A 7,278-nucleotide genomic window follows, 5' to 3' on the forward strand; every position below is an offset into this window, starting at 1 on the left:
CCATGGTGCTTGCAGATCAGAGCATTCCCCACATCTTAGCTTTTGTGCTCCTGCTTCCTGCCTGCTCACCCTTGAAGGGTTCCCAGTGGAGCCATGACCTGGAGGATGCTGTTTCCACAACTCAGATGCTATCAAGACTCCAGGGGCTTGGATTTTTTAATGACCTCCAGGGCCCTGTCTTGCTGACTTCCCCTCTCCTTCCCTCCCATTCAGGTGTTTGAAACAACAAGCTTCTATTTCTTTTGCTCCCTTTTCTAGTCGTAACAGCAACTAGTGGCTGAAGATGTGCCAGGTGGTGCTGTTGATAAACAGTGAGTTTTAATACACTATTTCCTCTGGGAAGGACAGCTTCTTTTTTTCTGGCTGATGAACGAGGTGGGAGGAAACTTGGCTAAGCCTCCTAGACATTTTTCCTTTGGTAATTCATCTCGGTTCCCCCACAAAATGACAGGAGAAGGAAAATGGTACGCTGGCTGTGCAGGAATCCCTGAGGCTCTTTCTGGTGGTGACCAACAGTCTAGCCTTACTCAACTTACTAACTTCCTGAGGTCAGGCCCCCTCCTGGCTGAGCGCCTGGTCTGAAGGTGGTACCCACTGGATTCTGGGACTTCCTGGCCATGCTCCCTCATCTGCTGCAGCCCCGCAGAATCCAACCTTCAGAACTCTTGCACCTTCCATCCAAATATTTCTTATCTCTGTTCCTGGACACAGTAAGTGCTCCATAGACATTTTTACTTGTTTGTTTGCTTTTTGCTTTTGAGGTCTGCATCTGAGGCATAGGAAAGCTCCCAGGCTAGGGGTTGAGTTGGAGCTATAGATGCTGGCCTACACCACAGCAGCAGCAACAAGGGATCTGTTCTGTGTCTGCAGCCTACACCACACTTCACAGCAATGCTGGATCCCCAACCCACTGAGCGAGGCAAGGGATCGAACCTGAATCCTCATGAATAGTAGTTGGATTTGTTTCCACTATGCCACAATGGGAACTCCTCCTTAGACGTTTTTGAAAGTTGAATGAACTCTACTCATGGTTTTCCAGTTTCACTAATATTCCATTTATTCCAGAATTCATGCAGCAAGCCAGTAACTGATTTTTTACTTCCTAAATTCCATGAGAGACAATGGAGTGCGCTGGAGGCTGAAGATCTGAAGAAGGTCAGCTTTGCTTCTTATGGACTGTGTGGCCTTGGCTAGTTTCTTCTGATGCGTGAGGCACTGATTGAATGACTATGAGCTTGGGACTGTGCAGGACCTGGAAGAAGGAGAAATGAAATGCAGGCTGCCTGGATCCCACAATGTAATGGAGAGGAAGGGTGTGGAACAGAGGATATTGGCACAGTGTGATGGAGATGTGTGATTCAGATGTCATGGAGGTATGGAGTTCCCGTTGCGGTGCAGCAGAAATGAATCCAACTAGGAACCACGAGGTTGTGGGTTTGATCCTTGGCCTTGCTCAGTGGGTTAAGGATCTTGTGTTGCTGTGGCTGAGGTGTAGGCCAGCAGCTGTAGTTCCAACTGGAACCTCCACATGCCATGGGTACAGTCCTAAAAAGCAAAAAAACAAAAACAGTTGTCATGGAGGTGTAGTGAAGGGCCAGTCCAGCTGTTGGAGGGAGGGCTTCCCAGAAGGAATCACATGTTGGCTAAGGTCCAGAATTATCAATCAGTCATTCAGGGACCAAGGGTCCTTCCAGCACAGAGAACAGAATATACAGAGTCAAAAATGGTCAGAGTTTATCAATGACAGTTTGTAAAAGGTGGAGCAAATGTTCTCATGGAAGAATGGTAGATGATGCTGCTAGAAGGTGAGATAAGGGGCTTGTGTTTGATTATTACCCAGAGGATGGTGGGGGGCAAGTGAGGTTTAAAAACAGGAGTAGACTGCTCAGATATGCATTTTAGAATGCTCACTGTAAGGAAGAGCAAGCAGTAGGAGTTAAAATGCATTCATTCAACAAATATTTAGTGACATCTTCTGTGTAGAAGCAACTTTCAGTCTAAGAGGAAGACTTGGAGGCCAGTATAAGACAGTGGGAATGAAGAGAAGGACATTGATTTGAGAATTATTTAGGAGGCATAATTAATAAAACTCAGTGACAGCTTAGCCGCAGGAAGGCAGAAGAGAGAAGAAGGAATCTTGGATGACTTTCAGGTTTCTTTCCTGGGTAATTTGATATCCAATGATGACATTCATGTAGTGTTTCTTAATAAAAGGTGCTAGTGGCATTTTGGACAGGAAAATTCTTTCAGTGTGGGACTCTCTAGTGCATTTAGAAATGTTTGGCAGGAGATTCTATTGTGGCACAGAGGAAGCGAATTTGACTAGTATCCACGAGGATGCAGGTTCCATCCCTGACCTTTCTCAGTGGGTCAGGGATCCGGCACTGCCATGACCTGTAATGTAGGTTGCAGACATGGCTGGAATCCCACATTGCTGTGGTTGTAGTGTAGGCCAGCAGCTGTAGCTCCAATTCGACCCCTAGCCTGGGAACTTCCATATGTTGCAGGTGTGGCCCTGAAACAAACAAACAAATAAAATATTTGGAGTCTTTGGCCCAATCCACTAAATTCCAGTAGCATTTCCTGGTCATTGTGACATCTAAAAAGTAACTCCCCATATTCCAAATACCCCTAGAGAGCCAGAAGACAGAAGCACCAAAGAATTGGTGAAGAGGAATGAGACCAGGTTGGGGCATCCTCAATTTGAGGTACTAACTAAAGCCCTCCATGTCTGTATCCACCTGTGTACCATCACCCCTGTTATCTCAAGAACATAGGCAACTGGAGATGCCAACTTCTCACTTGTGCTGCCCTCACAGGTGGACCATGAATGGGTTCACCAGTCCAGCCACTGCAGAATTTAACTCCTCCAATCAAAACACATTATTTTTCAGAGCAATTAATTATAGCTGCCATTTTCATCACTCCCTTCTTCACCTTTCCCAACATTACCAACATCACATTTCTCCTGGCATTATCAACAGCACGGAAGTTGTCCAGAATATAGAGGGGCTGTGATCCAGCATTGCCTCCAACACACTAAGGGGATGTATGAAGGGCAGGCTCATTCTCACTCTCATCTTGCTCAGTCCTCTATTCGCACTTGGTTCTACAGCTCAGCTCCCATTACCTTGAGCTTCTTCATTCTGATGGCCGATTAATGCTTTAAGCTTCCCCTCACTCTTTCCTTTAGACATGATCTGATATTCTTCTTTGGCTCTGGCATCAAAGCTGTAGGTAAAATGTGCCCCCACATCCCACTCCAGTTCTTACGGAACTCACGCATTTACTGATGAAGCCAGGAGTATAAGCATAATTGTCCAGGGAATATGTGTCAAATAAGATGATCCAAGGCCAGAACTTTGGTGAACATCAACAGTGCAGTAGGAAGAAGAGGTAGAGGCCTCATGAAAGAGGGCCCAATCAAGTATTAAATACGACAGAGAGATCAAGTGCAATGAAACCTGGAAGTGAGTATTTGGAATGGAGCAATCAGGAGGAAATGGGTATTCATGTTTACTCAGTCAGGCCAGGCTAGGCTGTGTTGCTTTAACAAATGACTCCCACCTCTCAATGGCTTACAATATCAGAGAGACCAATTCTTGCTCTCATTACATGTCCAGTGTGGGTTATTGGCCATTGATCTGTTCAGGTTCTCTTCATGCTAAGACCCAGGTTCACAGGGCAGCCTCTACCTAGAGGCTGAATCCAATGGATCTTAAAGGTTCTGCTTCCAAGTGGCAATTATCATTTTTTCTCACATTTCATTGGCTAAAGTAAGTCATATAACCAAGCTTGATGTCAATGGGACCAGTATAATCAAAAAGTTATCCATCAGGGAGGAGATGATAAAGAGAATTCCAATGGGAAGGATAGAAAACATTTTTGAACAATAATATCGTCTACCTCATTTGTCAAAGCACTTCTGCTCTGGCCCTTAGTTCTTCTTTCTTTAAAATGATGAAGATGATTCTGTTACCAACCCCATCAGATTGCTGTGAAGTGTAAAAGACTTGATGTATGTGAAAAATTACAATGGAAGATGATTTTATCTCTAACTTACAATGCACAGATATTTTATTATCATTTGCATTATTATTATTATTATTACTCTTCTCACTCTGTAGTATGTCATTCCCTTATATTCAAGAGCCATTTAATGGAACAACAAAAGACCCAGAATCGCCAAAGCAATCCTGAGAAACAAAAACCAATCAGGAGGCATAACTCTCCCAGACTTCAAGCAATACTACAAAGCCACAGTCATCAAAACAGTGTGGTACTGGTATCAAAACAGACAGACAGACCAATGGAACAGAATAGAGAACCCAGAAATAAACCCTGACACCTATGGTCAATTAATCTTTGACAAGGGAGGCAAGAACATAAAATGGGAAAAAGAAAGTCTATTCAGCAAGCATTGCTGGGAAACCTGGACAGCTGCATGCAAAGCAATGAAACTAGAACACACCCTCACACCATGCACAAAAATAAACTCAAAATGGCTGAAAGACTTAAAGATACGACAGGACACCATCAAACTCCTAGAAGAAAACATAGGCAAAACACTCTCTGGCATCAACATCATGAATATTTTCTCAGGTCAGTCTCCCAAAGCAATTGAAATTAGAGCAAAAATAAACCCATGGGATCTCATCAAACTGAAAAGCTTTTGCACAGCAAAGGAAACCCAAAAGAAAACAAAAAGACAACTTACAGAATGGGAGAAAATAGTTTAAAATGATGCAACCGACAAGGGCTTAATCTCTAGAATATATAAGCAACTTATACAACCCAACAGCAAAAAAGCCAACAACGCAATGGAAAAATGGGCAAAAGACCTGAATAGACATTTCTCCAAGGAAGATATACAGATGGCCAGCAAACACATGAAAAAATGCTCAACATCGCTGATTATAAGAGAAATGCAAATCAAAACTACCACAAGATACCACCTCACACCAGTCAGAATGGCCATCATTAATAAATCCACAAATAACAAGTGCTGGAGGGGCTGTGGAGAAAAGGGAACCCTTCTGCACTGTTGGTGGGAATGTAAACTGGCACAGCCGCTATGGAGAACAGTTTGGAGATACCTTAGAAATCTATACATAGAACTTCCATATGACCCCACAATCCCACTCTTGGGCATCTATCCGGACAAAACTCTACTTAAAAGAGACACATGCACCCGCATGTTCATTGCAGCACTATTCACAATAGCCAGGACATGGAAACAACCCAAATGTCCATCGATAGATGATTGGATTCGGAAGAGGTGGTATATATACACAATGGAATACTACTCAGCCATACAAAAGAACGACATAATGCCATTTGCAGCAACATGGATGGAACTAGAGACTCTCATACTGAGTGAAATGAGCCAGAAAGACAAAGACAAATACCATATGATATCACTTATAACTGGAATCTAATATCCAGCACAAATGAACATCTCCTCAGAAAAGAAAATCATGGACTTGGAGAAGAGACTTGTGGCTGCCTGATGGGAGGGGGAGGGAGTGGGAGGGATTGGGAGCTTGGGCTTATCAGACATAACTTAGAATAGCTTTACAAGCAGATCCTGCTGAGTAGCATTGAGAACTTTGTCTAGATACTCATGTTGCAACAGAACAAAGGGTGGGGAAAAAAAATATAATTGTAATGTATACATGTAAGGATACTTGATCCCCTTGCTGTACAGTGGGAAAAAAAAAAGAGCCATTTAATATTCAAATCAAGATCTGATGCCCTTATCCAACTAGCTTGTTTGGTGTTGATTCCTAAGCATTCCTCTTTATACCTGCAAGCTACTCAGACTATTATCTCTGCCTCAGGTGCCTTTCTCTTTTTCCCAAACTCAAATCTCTCACCTCCTTAGGAGTTCACCTCAAAAAAACTTTGTATTTTTAAAGACATTTATTATTTTTGTATGTATGTGTTTTGGCCCTGAGCGCAGTGGCTTGATAGGGGAATTTCTGTTCCCAGACCAGGGAGTGAACCTGAGTTGCAGCAGTAAAAGCACTGAGTTCCTAACTACTATACCACCTGGGAACTGAAGACACTCCCTCCAGAAATCTATCTTGGATTGAACCAGCTCAACTCTAGCAATTCCTCTGGGGCATGGTATTGTTTGGCTCCAGCTCAGTGTAGTGGTGAATACTCAGCAGTGGTTGCCAATGTACGTTTGGATGTGAAGTTGGATGTCCCCAAAATGGACAGTATCATCACATTATAGAATGTGGGGTCTGTGCTGGTCATGCTCCACATGCTTCTCTGAGTCCATTCTCCACCATCCCTGTCTTGTTCTGTATCCCTGGAGGCTGACGTCCATAGATGGCAAAACTCAGAATCACTTGCCATCTGGCTGCCAGTTGGTTTGGCAAAAAGGAGGCACCAGTAGAGACTGGAAGGTAGCAGAGTGGCTGGGGTTTTTCTCCTCTTGCCCCCTCACCTTCCTGGTCTGATTCCAGCACAGTCCTGTGTACTGTGGATACAGTTCCAGTCAGGCCCCTCACCTCCACTGCTCAAGCTCCAGTAGCACTGTGTCTACCTCCTGCTCTTTCATGTTACAAAGGCTAGTTCATGTTCCTTTTTATTGCAAATTTCGTCCTTAAAACCTGTAGCAGAGTATGACAATCTCCTTCCTCTTTTGCTCCCACATATATTCATTTAATGCATTTCATTGATCACCCTTCATTTGCACTTATGTCTGGGTCCTTGTATTCTTCTCTTTAAGGTCAAGCATGCTAGCTGTGTTGAGAGTCTAGCACGAGGCCCCTCTGATGGCTAAACAAGACCCTGGCTTCCAAAGGACAGATGCCCTGACCAGAGTGGTGATTTATCTGGTCTGAACAATTTGTCTCTAAAAATATCATTGGACTGAATCAAACTATATAGAAATGCATCCCTAGCATCCTGATGCAGAAGGCTTGGTGATCCAAGTAGAGTTATCTTAACCTCCAAGTTTCTAGATAAAAATGGAATACAGCATGTTGACCATCCTCAATTACCATATTAAAACCTTTTCAAAAATTGAACAAACCATGTAAAAGTCCCAAAGAAAGACAGGTTTGGAAGGCCTCAGAGATCACCTTAATTTTCTCATGTTTCTGTACTTCCATTTTGTAGGAATATAGGGCATTAATTAATCAATCTGTGGTAATAGGAGTTACCTAGGTCTTGCCACACAGAGTGACCTATGGCCCAGTAAATCAGCATCACCTAAGAGCTTGTCAAAACTGCACACTCTCCACCCGCAGCCCAGACCTGCTA

This window comes from Sus scrofa, chromosome 8, assembly GCF_054392235.1.
Source record: "Sus scrofa isolate SSC_HxYL_T2T_F1_AM1 chromosome 8, Sscrofa_HxYL_maternal_Yorkshire_Landrace_v2.0, whole genome shotgun sequence".
In the NCBI taxonomy this organism is placed as follows: domain Eukaryota; kingdom Metazoa; phylum Chordata; class Mammalia; order Artiodactyla; family Suidae; genus Sus; species Sus scrofa.